At 47.7% G+C, this 16954-nt stretch overlaps 1 protein-coding gene across 2 annotated transcripts in view; it reads right to left on the reverse strand.

The window, feature by feature from the left end:
* Positions 1–11207, reverse strand: part of Cldn14 (claudin 14) — a 96966-nt gene extending 85759 nt beyond the window's left edge. For both annotated transcript variants that reach the window (XM_047564873.1, XM_047564874.1), the window contains exon 1: positions 10906–11207. The gene's annotated coding sequence lies outside the window, so the exon portion shown is untranslated. The remainder of the gene's footprint in view (positions 1–10905) is intronic.
* Between the last annotated feature and the right edge of the window lie 5747 nt (positions 11208–16954).

Below are 16954 nucleotides of genomic sequence, written 5' to 3' on the forward strand. Positions count from 1 at the left end.
GTACCCTGCACAAGTCACAGAAAAGCCAAAAATTCAGGACCTAAGTTAAAGATGTTTGGACGGAGTATCATTTGGAGAAGGAGCACCTGATCAGGTCCTTATGTTGACAGAACCGTGCAAAATCTGTTTCCAGGATTCAGAACAGAAGGGGTCCCAGTCCCTGGGGGATAGCTGTGACTGACACTGAGGAGAGGCTGGGGTTGTGGCTTTGACTGGGTCTGTCCAGGAAGGATGGGTGCCATCCTAGAGTCACTTCCAGGCTGTTTCTCAGGTGACACATGTTGCTGTAGTAGCAAAATGATTTCCCACCAAAGATATCCACGTCCTCATCCCCAGAACCCGTGGGAATGTGTGGTGGCAAGAGTCAGTGAAGGGTTGCCGATGGACTGAAGGTGCCAACCGCTGATCGTATGATAGGATCAGCAGGGTGGGCCCAGGGGAGTCACAGGCCCCTGGAACTGTGGAAGAGCAAGGCGGAGTCCAAGCGATGCAAGGTGACAGAGACTCGATGGCCCACGGAGGGCTCTGGAGATGGAGGAGGGGCCACAAGCCACAGAATGCAGGCAGCTCTAGAAGCCCGAAAAGACAAGAAAACACATTGTCCCCCAGAACCTCCAGAAAGGAATCGGCCCTGCCAACACCTTGACTGTAGCCCAGCGAGGCCCCTTTCTGACCTCCAGAACTATGAGATAATGAATTAGAGCTCTTAGTTTCAGTTAGAGCAAGTCTGTGTTGCTGTGAGCCACTCAATTGTAATGTTTTCTGCGGCCGCAGGAAGCTACACAGTTCCTTCCATGCTTTCCTCTGTTTGGCATGAGTTACAAGAGAGCATGTGCCTTCGTCCATTTTCTGTGAGTAAAACTGAATACCACCGACTGGGTAATTTGTAAAGAATAGAGGTTTTCAAGGTGGGGGTGGATCTCCTAAAAATCAAAGGGAGATCAGTAGAGGTGGGGGTGGGAGGGAGCGGGAGGACTGGGGAGTGGTATTGGCCAAATTATCTTGTTACATCGTGTGCGTGTACAAATATGCGACAACAGATTCCATCAACGCATACAACTATAACGCACCAATAAGAAATGTGGGGGAAAAATGAAGGGGTTAAAAAAAGAATATAAAATTTTTGGCTGATGGTTCTGGAGGCCAGGAAGGCCAAGAGCATAGGGCTGGCATTGGCCTGGCATCTGGTGAGCCCCGGCGGGGAGGGCAGCATGTGGCGAGACGGGGCAGGTGTGCCAGCTTGGGGCTCTCTTCCTCTTCTTATAAAGCCTCTAATGCCATCAGGGGACTTTGGCCTCTGGACTTCATCTCATTCCAGTGACCTCCCAAAGGCCCCACTTCCAAATGCCATTAACCTATGAATTTAGGGGTTAAGTTTCCCACCCATGAACTTTTGGGGTACGGTCCAGGTAGGTGAGCAGTTCTGTCTGCCAGCCTGCCTCTTCCTGCTGCTGTTCTCCCAGGCACGAGGTGACCATCCTCTCTCTCTGCATCTGTTGAAATCCCATCTTGGCACCAGAGTCCCTGGGTTTCGGAACCACCCTGCAATCTTACTAGGGTGCTATGACTTCCTTTTGTGTCAATGGTCTTGCTCTGTTTTAAACAACTGTGTTCCCCTGGTTGTTGGAAAGATCCTTCGAGCTCAAGACTCCCTTTCCTGGTGGGGTGCTGGGAGTGGCAGCCTGGGCCTCTCCTGTAGCACCTACCAGTGTCCATGGTATAAATACTCCCGCCACGGTAGACATCAGCTACCAGCTTCACGTCACTGAACAGAGTTGGGAAGAATGTCCACGGTCACAACTGAGCAGCTCACCCTGAAGAATTCTAAAAGCAGGAGGCTTGAGTGTGAGGCCCCTGGGCCTCCAGAAAGCACCGCTCACGTGGAGCAGATGGGCCCTCACCATCCACAGTGCTGTGGGGTCTCTCAAAGCAGTTGTGCCCCACTTCACAGCTGGCCTGTAACTAAATCCCCCGACCCCCAACACACACACTGCAGCTGCTCGAGACCAATGGGAAATCAGAAGAGCCAAGGAGCAGTCACAAGCAGCTAGGAGTTGATTAAAGACATTGTCCCCTAGTGCTGAAGGCCAGCGTGAACTCTGGATGGTACTTTCTAAGACTCTTTTTTTCTATTTTACAATTTTTGGGGGGATCTGGTTCGATTCCATAAAGTTATTTGAGAAAACATTGAAACCTGAAGTTGTTAGACTTATGGAAATTACTGAGAATTTTTATCATATAGCATGTCTCATTTTACAGCCATTATTCTGAAGGGCATTAGTTAGATCTCATTTCTATCACTGACTACCCGGACCTATCACTGAGCAATTCGATATGAAATGCTGACGTGTATAGGAGATATTGTATGTTCTTAATAATATAAGCATTGATTTGTGATCAGGAGATGACAGATATTGGGAAGCAGCATAGGCTTGCTAGAAAGATTAATATTTGTAAAGCATTCAGTCACACCGTGCTTTGTAAGAGTTAATGAAACAGAGAGAAACAAAGAATTATGACTTTAAAAAATTGAGAACTTTGATCTTTGATGTGCAAGACTTGGTCAAATATCATCCAACGCTATAAATGTAAATCACAGCATAACTAAATCGTTTCTCCCTCCTGGTTTTTACAAAAGCTTTCGTGTGATTTTTCGGTGAAATTGGACACTTGGAGTGACTCTGTTCTGCAAGGTGGGTTTCTGGGGCCACACAGTCACTGCAGCCTCTGCATAAGCTCTCGCCTTATGATTTATGAGATGCTTCATGCAGCTGCTCCCCTGAATGATTTAGACAGCCTTGGCTTGATCCCTTCCAAATGTGCGCACTAGCAGGCTGCCATATGCAAAACCGTTTTCTTACTCAGACACTCACACACCCCGGACTCCAGAACCCAAACGAGGGGGCCGTCACCCCAGACCCCACGTTCCCTCCAAGTTAATTCTAAAGGCCAGGCGAGGCTCCAGCCTCAGCAGCCTCTGCTGGATGTGTTCAGGAGCATAAATCAGAGCCTCCTGCTGATGGGCCGGAAGACATCCATCTGACATCAGGAAGAAGGAGGTGCTTGTAGCCACTGGGCTGATTTCAAACTCCTAAGCTCCTGGGAGTGCGAAGCTTGGGATAAAAGTAAAGGAGGAGCATTAAAGATGCCGGAGCTGCATTTCCCAGAGCATATCTTCATCCCAGCGTGCCTTGATCTGCAGCCCTGGGTTTCATCAACTACATCATACCTCAAGGTCAAGGGGAAACACAGCCCGACATCTATGCTTACCGACAACCAGGAGGCCCAATGAGCGGAGGCGGCCCTGCCTCGCACTGAGCGCGCGGGCGTGCGCATCCCTCAGACGCACTCAGGGAAGCTGCCGCCAGGAAACTGAATCCAGCGTCTTTCTCCTGTATTTGTTTTGCAATCCGCTTTTGGAAAGGAACGTTGATGTAAGAAAGCAATAATTCTCCCAGGCACACTGCTTCAATTAAGAGATAGGGAAGCCCAGAGGGCCCGAGAACTTCAAGAGGAGCCCACCACAGATTAATGGATGTTCAAGAATGCTGCCTTCGAAGCTGGGAATTGGCTGATTTATGTCTGTTCACATATTCCGAAGCATTTAACTCACGGGCCTTCCTTAATCGTAGCACAGTTACATGACCACTTTCATTAGGGGGATGAGGCAAAAGGGGTCTGTTGATTTGGTTCAGCTTTACTAGCTCAGCTCTTTATTACAATGGTCTTGGCTAAAGCATTTTTGTAAACTGAGACGTTTGCATTGGTGCCCTCTGTTCCCCTTCTCTGGTCCCACAAACACCCTCCCCGGTTATTCTGAATACACAGAACGTTTTCTTCCTTTGAGTCTGAAACTGTCCAGGCTCCGTTCACCTCAGATCCCAGGAGTATCTTACTCAGGGCGATTTGAACAAAATCACTTGGCTCTGTACTTTACGGAAGAGGGAAGGTGGGAAATCATTCTCCAGGATAAGCCGTAGCTCTTCATTGTTTTTCATTTGTTTCACTTAGAATCTGTTTACTCAGTGCCAACAGTGCTGGGCAAGAGAGATTTGGAAAGAACCGTTTCCCCCTTTTCTCGTGGCTCATGGTGTGATAGCAGAAGGACAGGAAATCCTCCATGGTAGAGGGGAAAGCCCGGAGGAGGAAATGCTGCCAGGCAAGAGGGCCTGGAGCTGGAGACGGAAGGCAAATGGCAGGCTACTGGGAGCGGAGAGCAGTCAGCTTCATGAGGAACTCAGGTCACCCCAGGAAGTGCAAGTCGCAGGAGCGGGAAGGAGCCTGGGACAGTGGGAAGGTCCTGGTGGGGAGACAAAGGGTCTTTGTGCCCTGTGTGGTCCACATGGGGCCTGCTGCTCAGAACCTCCCTCAGCAGCGGCCTTGCTGCCCGACTCACTCGAGGGGCCGCCTCAACCAAGGCCACAGCGTTCAGGTTGCCCTGAGCCCACCCCCGTGTCCAGCGTGGCCCCCTTGATGGGCAGGCCTTGCTCTTGGGCTCCCCTGGGGCTTCCCTGGAGCTCTGGTGCAGGAAGGGCAATGGGGGGGAGTTTGAATCCCGAGGCCACTCAGGTGCTTGTGGCTGATGACACTGTAAAACTTGAAACTCCAGATGCAGGAAACAGGAGGGGGCGTCCACCCTCCTCCCCCGCCCTCCTCTCCTCAGGGATCCGCCCTACCCATCATTCCTCCACAAAGCCAACCAGGGTGGTGGCCGATGCTGCTGCTGGAAAAGCCGGTTTTATGGCATTAACTGTCTTTCAACCCACGAGCCAGGGACTCACTCAATTCACCGCCATGACTTTTTCTTGCTTGTCATTTAATTGAGTGGTTCCACCGAGCTGACCAGCCCTCTGGGGTCTCACAGACCTGCAGTTACAGCAACCGGTCAGTCCCATCTGTCTCCCTCCTCTGTCCCCACAAATATCCTTATTGACAATTCTTACTTAACAAGAAAAATCCTTTCTTTCTTTTTTTCTTTCTTTGAGCCTGATGTGATAAAGCCTTTTCACCAGTAAATTATAAATTGTGTGGTTTTTACAATATAAGGACAGCGACGTATTTTAAATGATAAACCTTCCTGATATTAAGTCAGTGTCTAGCACTCAAATTTGGCATGTAGAGTGTTGAGCTGTCTATCATGGTTACAAAAACAAAACAAAACCAAAAAACTGACTTTGAGGGAAAATAATTTGTGATGAAGGAATGCCATAGTTAGCTAACAAATGTCAAATAAATAATCAGTTTTAAATGCCAAAATTTTGTAACCTTGTATGAAATAATTGATTTGGTTAAGGATCATCAGGGAAATATTCAGGGAAGAGTCAGTGGGGAATCTGGTAACCTACAGGGCTAAGGTCTTGTCCCATAAATGACTTGCTGTTCACCAGGGTGGAAAGATAACTTCAGAATGGAGAGAGATTTATCGCTGTCCTCCTGGGGCAGGGATGAATCTTTGCATCACTAAACCTGGTGTGGCCTGGCACCAGAGTGGTTCAGAATGAATGTATATCAGCAGCGAGGGTTTCTTGGCAAAAATCTCAACCTGAGCTTAATCGGTACTGAAGATCTAACTTCTGGTGTTTGAAGGTATCGGGACTGTGAATTTCCAGTGCAGACAGCAATGCAGTGTGTGGCTGAGACAGAGCATGCATTCCCACTTTTTAGCGATGTGCCCTAAGGTGTGTGATAAGACAGGGCTGGCATTACGTTCCTGCAGCAGTGACTGAGACTTACTTTAAGTTGCAACAAAGGCAGATTGGCACAAAGGTGGTTAAATATTAACGGTTGTTAAATTTGGGTGGTAAGTTCATGGATGTTCATTAGACCTCATTCTCTTCTGCATGTTTGAAAATTTTCACAATATAAAGTGAAAAAGAAAGGGATGATAGAGGACAAAAAAATTTCAAGCAGAAGCTTCAAGAGAATACATCCAGTTTTAAACCAAATGTTCCAATGGGTCTGTGTAGAACGCTCCCTCTCTTGAGGGTCTGTGAAAACAACATGACTGACAAGGTTCAGAAACAGTTCAAGTTGGACAAAAGCCATTCAGAGCAGAACTGCACAGTGCTTCCCCCACGCCCTCCCAAAGTGCACAAATGAATGCAGTTATGTCAGGGTGCCTAAGAAGTATGGAAGGTGCCCCAGCTGCGTCCCTGTAACCCTGCCCCGGGTGCGTCAGAGTGCTGTGTGGAGGGGAGGCTGCTCACTAGGGTTCTTATGCTGTTTCCTCCTGTTCACAACGTGGCCGATGGTGGTCAGGGGGGCTTGAGAAACAAACCCCTAGAACGTGTCCTACGAAGTCTAGCCACAGCCTCATTCCTTCTCATCCCCTCACCCAAGCTGGACCCCGGATTCAGGGCAGGTCTTGGAGCTGGAAGGTTTCCAGCCGACTGAAGAGGGAGAGATCCATGAAGGAGTGGGCCTCAGACCCACCCACAAAGGGAGAAGATGGAGATTCTTGGAAAGCGATGCCCTTTGGAACTGAGGAGCATACCATTACCTCAGGTGCCCTGATTGATGGAGACAGACGCTGCCAAATTCTGTTCTCCAGACTGAAGATTCCAGGAGAGTGCTGGTACTGTTGAGTGACATTTTCTTGGAATGTCACCAGGGATTATAAAGAACTCTCCTCACCCCTACGTTTCTAAGGTATGAAGGGTAAAGGTCATCACAGAAAATTTAAATAATGAAACACATGGCAGTGGATTTAACTGGGAAGAATCTGCAAAGGATGGATTCCAACCAAATCATCCCAAGCTGGTTCCTTAGCACTCCCCCCTCGCTTGGTGAAATAAGATCCGGTGTGCAGTGGCCAACTGCAGCCTGTACAGAAACTCCACAGGCTCTGTTTTACAAGCAAGCTCTTTACGATTCTGTAATCTGTGGTGTACAGGGACCCTTTTAGCAATTCTGGTGCCGATGCTCTCTGGGCTTGTTATCCCAGGCTGTTATTGCCTGTAGTTTGTTTGGTTTGGTTTGGGGGTCGCCATGTAATTCTAGCCCTGGCATAACCTGAGTCTGTGCGGGGGGCTTGCATGGGTTGTGGGTGTGTAAACTCCTAACAGCAGGAAGCAGCCCAAGGGTGCACCATGCAGTCTTCTGACTCCAGGGAAATGAGGTCTATTGCACAAGGTGCCATGGGTGATCTGCCATCAGTGGAGTCTGGCTATGGGTCTGGTTCTCCAGCCAATGAGGAGAGCCCTCACTGGGTCTCTTGGTGACCACAGGTTCAAGAGGACTTGACCTTCTAAGCATTCATACTTAGCCACCAAAGCCAAGAGATTTATCACCAGCCCTCAATGTATTACATGATAATAAATGAATGTTGCTATCATTTCTTATCAGCCTAAGGATTCTCAAGCCTGGCTACATTCCTTTTTTTATGGTCAGAGTGTATAGGAAATTAGGTTTGCTTCTTAAACAGATGCTGTGGGAATTCTGATCAAAACTGTGGGTTCTAGAGTCCAGAACTTTGATTCAGTTCTGCTACTAATGAACTTCATGACCTGGCGAATGACTTCATCTAAGCCTCAGTTTCCTCATCTGTGAAATACGTCCAAGGATGATTTTAAGTTCACAATTCATTCCTTTGCGTGGAATGAATGAAGTAATGCGTTTATGTTGCTAAGTTCAGCTTTTGGTTATAGATGCTCCCTAAATGATAGCTATTATTAGTTCCAATCTTGCCCCTTCTTGTTCCATGGCAAAAACTGGGATGCCATTTACCAAATGACATACTGTTTCAAAACAGTGTCTACTACACAACTATGAGGCATGCACTGTAAGAATTGGAAAAAAAATTACAGAATTAGTTATTGAGGCCACAGTTTCTGCAGTTTGAACGGTGTATAGCCAAGGCTGTGACTTATAAAAAGTCACAAAGTCCTGGGGACTATTCAAGCCTGGGTGTCATGTAGAAATTGAACCACATGGTTTTGAGATTTTGCAACTGATATGAAAGATTCATTTCATGAACTTTCCTCTCTATAAATCATCCCCATCAAAACTATCACCACCACCGCCACCACCGCCACCACAGCAATAAAACCTTCGGAAGCACAGGTGTATTAACACGTGCCTAAAACTAGAACATTTCAGTTTCTTAATTTACTTACTATCCACTCTTAAATTATCCCTATTATATCAAGAAAACCCTATGGATCTACAGTAATGTCACTAGAATTACAGCATTAACAAGGTCATAACATGCAAAGTCAAAATGCAAGAATCAGTTGAATTTCTACATGCCTGTAACAAACACTTGAAAATGAAAGTTTAAAAATCAGTACCATTTACAATGGCATCAAAAACTTTAAGTGCCCAGGAATAAATTTAATGAAAGATGCATAGGACCTCAACATAAAAACTACAAAGCACTTCTGAGGAAAATGGAAGCAGCTTAAATAAACCAAAGGATAGACCATGTTCATCAATTGGAAGATATCGTTAAGGTATCTGTTTCCCCTCAACTGTTGTATTGGTTCTATACAAACTATTAAAAAATTCCCACAGGTGTCATTTGAAGAAATAAATGAGCTGATTCTAAAATTCATATGGAAACACAAGGAATCCAAATATCCAAAATGATTCTGAAAAAGAAATGCAAATTCAAAGAACTTATACTGTAATACTTCAGTAGTTAAGATGGCATAAAGATGGACATGTAAATCACTTGGATAAAATAAAGCTGAACAATAGACACATACAAGTACTCAACTGATTTTCCACAAAAATGCCAAAGTAGTTCAATGGAGAAAGGAAAAGGTTTGTTATAAATGTTACTAGAACTGGACACACCATATTCATATGATGGGCTATTACTCTAATAAAATAACCACCTAGTGAGACATCCAATAATATAGAAGAATCTCAAATACAACATGCTGAGCAATAGAAGTCAAACCCAAAAGAATGCATATAGTTTGATTCCATTCATAGGAAGTCCAAAGAAAGGCAAAAGTAATTTTTATATGTAAATCAAAAAGTGATGATGAGAGAGGAGCCTGATTTGGGAGGGGGCTCGAGAGAACTTTCTGGTGCAATCAGAAATATTCTGTATCTTGTTTAGAGTGGTGGTCATCAAAGTACACATGATTTTCAAAGCTTGTTGGACTGCAAACTTACTAGCTGTGCATTTTGTTAATTGTACTGAAACAAAAATGTTAAAAAAGTGAAAAAGATTAAGGGAGGAAACGTCGAATTAGCAAACTGCTCCCAAGTCATAGCTGCTTTACCTTTCTCTATCATGTCCTTGCAAAGTACCAGCGGCAGGATTCTTAGATCACAGCCCTAAGAATCCACAGTTTCATGTGAAACTGTTTGGAGTAACGAAAACACAATAGAATCCTTTATGCTGTCTGGTGGAATAATTTCCTCATGCAAAGAAACCATCTTTTCCACTTACTCTAAGTGACCAGGCTTTGATTGAATTATTTTACTTTCCTGTTAAATCTCCCAAGGATACAGAGGTTAGCGCTGTGGGCCCAGTTTTATGCCCTGCTCCCTCTCCTCTATCCTGAACAGCCCCCTGACCTTTAGTGACTGATAAAGATGGTTTTGAGATGGTTTTGAGAAATACAGTCACATTTAGTGGGGGAAAAAAAAGCTGAAATGGACTTTCCCACATTTTCCTAAGAATAAAAATGGACAGAGCCACATCATGGTGCTATCTTTTAACAGAATTCTCTTTACTGTATTTTATTTTGATAGGATTTAAGTTTCTACTTTTGCAGTGAATCCAGTCCTGCTGTTCACTGAGTCATCTGACATCACAGGGCACAGGCCCTCTGTCTTTGGGTCTCTGGGCTCCGCATAGCCCGATGCTTGGTGATGCCCCACTGTGATAATTAGCTGATGACAACATGAACCAAGTCCTTACCATATGCCAGGTACCATTTTATGCAATTTTCTTATACAAATGAGTATTATCTCCACATTTACCCTGTGAGGTTAGGACAATCCTTATCCATTTTACAAATGAGGAAATGCAGGCAAATAAAGGTTAAATGACTTCCACCTAGCAGGACTGGGGTTTGTCCCCAGAAACCTTGTCCTTGGCCATGCTTTCTTATGATCTCACTAATGCTTTATCAAAAGGGAAAACCAGGAGCAGGTGAGCTGCCGTGTGCAGGGCGTGGCGAGGGAGACTGTCCTGGGAATGGCCCTTGCACACAGCAAGCGACATTTGTCAGCGCAGACACCCTCTGGTACCCTTTTGTGGTTTCACAGATGTTTATGGAATTGGTTTTTATAACACTGCAACTGTTGAGGAAGTGCCTCTGGATTTATACCTGTTCTCATTTACTGCCTAGAGGAAGCAGCTACCTTGTTTTGGAACATAAATAAGAACATCAGCCTCCTTTCCAGGGAGCTGGGCTCATTTAGCTTGGAACGAGCGTCTCCAGATATAACCACATTTCTCCAGTGATCCCTGAGGCCCTAGCACAGTTCAGAAGCCCACTGGACTTTATCTTTCCTTTGGAATCCGACTGCCATTAATCTATATGAAAGCAAAGGGCAATCCAAAATTATTACCCCATCTCCACATACTCCATGATTAGAAAACCAACCAATCATTCCTTATTACTAAAGTGAAGTAAGAAAAAAAGTATGTTTTTCTGACATCCTCTCAAGCCCAGAATACACATTGGTCTAGATCCTCAGCAGTCAGTCACTTAATAAAACAAGCTGCTTACTTAATCATTGACCCAATCTACTCGTTACGACACAAAGAAGTTTCTTTTCCTTTCCTTCCATCTTTCTTTCCTTCTCTGACCTCTTTGCTCACCCGATTCCCAACTCACCCGATTGCTCTAATTACCTTGATCTTCCACAGATGACAGATCCTCAAACTTCAAAATAAAAATGAAGCAGAGAGGTAATTTCCAAACTGGAAGTGACACTCACCCTTGTTGATGTGTCCCCAGTCCAGTCCAGTACTACATCTGAATGCCCATTGGGGGATCCTCTTGAACATCTTACTCGACCTCTTGCCCAGGTGCCACCGGCTCCTGACTTTTGCCTGGATGGGTGGCTCTCTCGGTGACTTGCCCTCACCACCAGTGGGATCCCTTTCTTTCCACTGGGCCTCACGATACTTGTCCTTTCTGGGCTCTTGGATTTTCTGCTGGTGTCCAGCCTGCTCCTGCACAGAAGTTTCTCAAAGCTTCCCCCACAATCTCAGGTTTGTGGCACACCTAGTTTCAGCTATCAACACTGCCCTTTCAGTACATGCCATTCCAACTCTGTCCACTCTAAAAAGGGGCCAGTGTCTGTCTCAGGCCCAGCTCACAGAGTCACTATTCTCTCAACAAAAGGCCAATCAAAGACTAAGAGGCTTTTGCTGACGTCTCTCTGGCTCAAATGACCTGTTTTCTTAGGCCCCATTGTTGCTAGTCACCATGGGTACCTCTTGGTGTTCAAATTCAGAAGAAAGTACCGATTGAGAATGGCATTAGGAAACCTCGAAGTATCCAGAGGAAAAACAGAAATCTGAAGGGAGTCCAGGGCAGAAATGCATATGGCGGAAGGCCAACACTGAGGATCAGATTGGAGAGAAAAGAAGAGGGAAGAGGTGGCCAAGGGCATGGAGAAATACACACAGGAAGTACCTCCTTGGGTACACAGAAAGGCCTGGAAAAACAAGAAGACTATTAAAGAAAGCTTCTATTTTCCCATCAGGCTAATGACCCAAACCATGAAGGTATTATCATCTCTGTTGTACAGCTGAAGCCTGGGGTCAAGAAAAATTATATGTCTTGCTTATTGGGAACTCCCACATTAGTCTAGATCATGCTCGAAAGCTCAGCAAACTCATCCTTGCTCATGCTTCTCTTGTTTGTAGTCTGTTCTATCCTCCATTCAAGTTTAATCAACAATATAATATACCCTAGACCCTTTGTTATGTGAGACTCAGTCCTGGGCCGCAGGGCAGTCCAGCATGGTGGACTGGGAAGCAAACCAGTCATTGAGTCAGGCAGACCCAGGTTGGGCGTCAACTTCGCTCCTCATTACCTGCATGGTCTTGGATAAGTGGGAATCATTTTAAGAATTTTTAAAAATTATATATTTTTTGCATTTGAATTCGGAATGCTTAAAGGATCTTAAAACACAATCAGGTAGCAGAAGAAATTAGGTGTGCAGGAATAAAATGCAAGTGTGGGAGACATAATATGAAACTATGCAGAATACCAAAGCTAAAACGAACATAAATATCTCCACGACGGCTGTGAGAGGCCTTTGAGTTTGCTAGGGCCGTCCTTACAAAGTACCACACACTGGGTGGCAGACACAGCAGAATTTATTTTCTCATGTTCTGGAGGCTGAAAGTCCAAGACCAAGGCATCAACAGGGCTGGTACCTCTGAGGCCTCTCCTTGGCTCGTAGGTGGTCTTCTCGTGTCCGTCCTTCAGTGTGTACCTGTGTCCTGAACTCCTCATTCCGTAAGGACTCCAGTCATGCTGGGTTGGTCCTGCCATATGACCTCATTTTAATTTACTTACCTCATTAATGACTCTATCCTCAGGCAAGGTCACATTCTCAGGGACTGCAGGGTAGGATTTCAACATGAATTTTTGGGGGGAGGGGACATCATTTAGTCCACGGCAGTAGAAAACCATTTTCTCTAAGTTTTCCATAACCAACACCCAAGACAAGCCTAGATGGTTATACAAATTCATCTCCAAAATTCAGGAAAAATAGAACTTCCCAATAGCCAGAGCTCAACCAGCCAGGTTTCCAGATGAAGGTCCTCAGATGAAGGACCTCGGTGATGCAGCAATGTCCTCGATACTTCTCTTGTTGCAGAAACAACAGTCAGATTCGAAAGGTGCTCCAACATCCGTTCTCAGCGTTGGCTGGTGGTACAAGACTGAGAGAATGGGGGTTTGATTCCGTTCCTCCCCAGTCTTTTTAAATGACGAGGTGACCCTCATGCAGTGTGGCTATCAACCCCTTCCCTTGTCTTCCCAAGAGAATGGTCCCATTTCTTTGGACACTGGAGGGGCTTTTATCACCAAGAGTGTTCCATTAAAACGCAGTGCTGGAGTGAGGGCCACTAAAGGTGAAAGGGGCCTTGGCATGGCCCAGACACAAAGGGGAAAGAGAAGCTTCTGGGTAAGAGGTGACATGTGCCAAGGGCCAGTCACTTCAGGCAAGATGCAGCTTAACTCCTTAGCATCTTTCCCCTGGTACAGAGGACATTCCTAGAGTGATCTGCGGCCATGGATCCTCCTGGGGCAATGACCTTGTGGAGGTCATCTGTAGATAGCTGGGTCATGTTTTCAACATGTGACTCGCCGGATCCTGGCTTTACTTGATAGTTGTTGGACACAGGGACGATCAACCCACAGACTGCGCAGCAACCTGTGGCCTGTGGTGTGGCACAGTAAGGTGACCTCAGTGGATGGAATTTCCTCTCTCGCACAGAGGAAGTACAGAAATGGGCTAGTGGTGGCAGCCACTGGTGGGAGTTGGACCTGAGTCCGACAAGACTGAAATGACGGGGAAGCAGGAAGCCGGAAGGAGAAACCACACCACTGGAGTGGTCACATCAACAGAGCGGACAATAACGAGTGTTGGCGAGGCTGTGGGGAAGCTAGCAGCCTTGCACTTTGCTGGTGGAATGTAAAATAGTGCCACTACCATGGAAATGGAGGGTGTTCCTAAAAAATATCAGACATGGAATCACCCTATGATGCAGCCATTGTGCTTCTAGGTGTATACCCCAAAGAACTGAACCTGAGACTCAGGCTCCACATGAGCCTCATGACCACAGACGAGGGGGTCCTGTCCCCACTCTACCTGGTGATGATTCCCGCCATTGCAAGAGGACAATCACAGTGCCCACTGGTGTGAAGTTGAGAGAAGTCATAGTCCCACAGTCACACTGCTGATAAATGGCAGACTGTTTTGGGGTCTGGGTTTAGGGTGAACTCTGATGTAAGTGAATGAAATAATCCCAAAGAAGTAGACGTGCAAGAGATTCTAGAGGAATCTGGGGCTGTGGGGTGCCATGAGCAACAAGCCCCAGGAGGGTCTGTTGGCAGGACACCCAACCCAGGGCACGCTCAGGTGACAGTGCGTCGGTCGCGTGTCACAGTACATAGCCCGGAGGCGGCTCATCTCCTAACTGCACAGTCTGCCCAAGACGGCACAAGGCCGAGGCCTGGGTGTGGTGCAGTGGGCCTTACAAAGGGGAGCCACAGGGTGCAGGGGGCAAAGGAACGTGCAGACCACGAAGCCCTGAGAGCCTCAGGTAAAGGGAGAAGAAGGAGGTACGTGAGGAGAAGTTTGGAAGCGTGGCGCTGAGGAAAGACTAAAGCATGAGTGTAAACGGCCCCCGTCGCCCTCCCTGCTCTCTGGCGTGGGCTGCTTGGTCCCTCGTTCAGCAACACGTCCTGAGCACCCGCCTGTGCCAGGCACTGTCCTAGGCCCAGGGGACAGAGCGGGGAACCAGAGAAGAAGAATCCCCGCCCTCTCGGAGCTTGTCTCCCAGTGGGAGAGACCGACAGTAAACTGGGGAGCAGAGCCAACCAAGAGCTAAGGAGAAAAGGAGGCCAGGGAGGCCAGGCTGCCACGCCTTAAAGAGAGGCCAAGAGACGCCTGGGGAGCGGGACAGCGTGTGCACAGCCCGCCGTGAGTCTGCCTGGAGCTGCGGGGTCGGCAAGGAGTGGGGCTGCCAGACGGTCCTGGGTGCTGGGTTCAGGTGGGGCAAGCGAGCCTTTAGCTCACGTGTGCACCAAGTACTGGGGGCTGAGAGCGTCTTCGTTGCCTCCGGGAGAGAACTCAGGGACAGACCTAACTGTTTCTGGATGTGACTCACATTGAGATCATCCAGCAGTCTGGAGTGACAGGGCCCTGCTGTACCCTGCCCTTCTATCCCCAGGAACAGTGGCTGGGACAGCAGGGACTGGGACCCACCTGCCCCCTCGTTTGGGCCTCCTTCCTGTCTCACCTGGTGTCCTGTGGGCAGCCTCAGACCTCCACTTCCCGGGGTGTTCCGAGGAGCGCTACTCCAGCGCTAGTCCTGTGGCAGGCGTTCTGTGGACAGTGTGTGAAGCCACCCACGCCCTGCGGCCCACGGAGGCCCTGAGGAGCCTTCAGGAAACGCCTCCCCGTGAGTACTTAGCCCACCCTGCCCAGCACAGTCCAGCACAGAACCCTCTCTCTCGGGGGCACGGCTTATTTGCAAGACCCCTCCTGTGACAGCTGATTCTAGGTGTCGATGTGGCTGTGCCAGAGGCCCAGACAGGAGCTCAAACATTATTCTGGTGTTTCCAGCCGGGTGTTTCGGAGTAAAATTTAAGTTTAAATTGGTGGACTCTGAAATTGGTGGACTCTGACATTGGTGGACTCTGACATTGGTGGACTCTGACATTGGTGGACTCTGAAACTGGTGGACTCTGAAATTGGTGGACTCTGAAATTGGTGGACTCTGAAACTGGTGGACTCTGAAATTGGTGGACTCTGAAATTGGTGGACTCTGACATTGGTAGGCCTCATCCCACCTGCACAGAAAAGAAAAAGAAACAAGTTTCCCTGGGATGAAGGAATTCTGAGCAGGTGGCCGTCAGCCTGGAACTGTGACGTTGCTCTCCCTGAGTCCCGGCCTGTAGGAAGGCTCACCAACACCATCATCAAAGAAGCCAATTCCCGAACACAGGTCCCTCTCTCCCCAGACGCCACACTGTCCTGTTTCTCTCGAGAACCCTCATTTTCCCTGCCGGCATCACAGAACACTGTGGGGCCCTCAGGCTGTGCCGTGGTCCACCCGGATGAAGACCCGAGTGATGCGGTGCTAGCTCTAAGTACTCCCGGAGGTTCACACAGAACAGAAGGACTCACGGACCAGGTGAGGATGCTGCAGTCACGCGGCTTGTGAAATCAATCCAGAGGAAACGAGGGGAGGGAGAGAGAGGCGGCTGACACACGCACGTCACCTCCAACTGTCCCTTGTCCCTGGCGGTGTGGTTCCCAGGGCCGGCTCAACAGTCCGACAAGGAGGCTCTACTGATGGAAGGCGCCTGAGTCCCCACACCCGTGTCACACTGAGGAGATCCAGGGCGAGTGCCCCGTGACAGTTGTGCTCACTGTGCACCTGCCGAGGGGCTGAGCTTCCATCTGCCCAACCGGGGCGGGGCCCATGGGTGGCACCAGCCGGTGGCTGAGCTGGGACTTCATGAACGTTGAGTTCTCCAGGTTGGTCCTTCCGGCCTTCCCGACTGTCTGAAGCCCACGCGCTCTGCCTACCTCACCCATGGCTGACGGGCCTCCCCTGCTAATTGCTGCTTTTATCCTCACTCACTCCTATTTCCTGCCGCAGAATTGAACGGTTTCATGGAAGACAGCAGAGACCTATTGCAGGTTCAGCCAGAGACCTGGTGGCGAAAATGCTAATACTTTTCCAAAGTATTAACCATATTTGCTGATATTTTGGAATATTTGCTGTATTTGGAATATTTGCTAATATTTTGGAAAAAATATTTTGGAAAAAATTATCAAATATTTGCTAATATTTTGGAAAAAAAATATTTGCTAATATTTTGGAAAAGAGATCATCCTGATGTAGGGTGTTCATTGCTTTGTACCCTTGATTAGAGTGAAAGGAAAAGCCAGTGGTTTTATCTCGCGGAAGTGAGGATATGCTTCGTTTCCAGGCGCGGTTCCGAGTTGAGATAGAAAAGTGAGCATCACCTTTGAGCAGAGAGAAGGTGTTTTTGAATTTTTGAAGATGACTTATTTTGATAAGAAAAATGGATTCTATTACGCAAAGGAAGGGGGGTGCACGCGGGTGCCCTTGGCCTCCCCAGGACTCCACACCAGGAGGGAGGCCGAAGAGATTGTCAGGAGGCAGGACGAGCGTGCGGTCGGGGTGGGGGAGGCTGGGCACATGTGTAAGTTATAAATCTCAGGAAGGAGGATAAGATCGGGAGTGAGAAACGGGACGGCTGGAGGT

This window comes from Sciurus carolinensis, chromosome 9, assembly GCF_902686445.1.
Source record: "Sciurus carolinensis chromosome 9, mSciCar1.2, whole genome shotgun sequence".
Taxonomy (NCBI): Eukaryota; Metazoa; Chordata; class Mammalia; order Rodentia; family Sciuridae; genus Sciurus; species Sciurus carolinensis.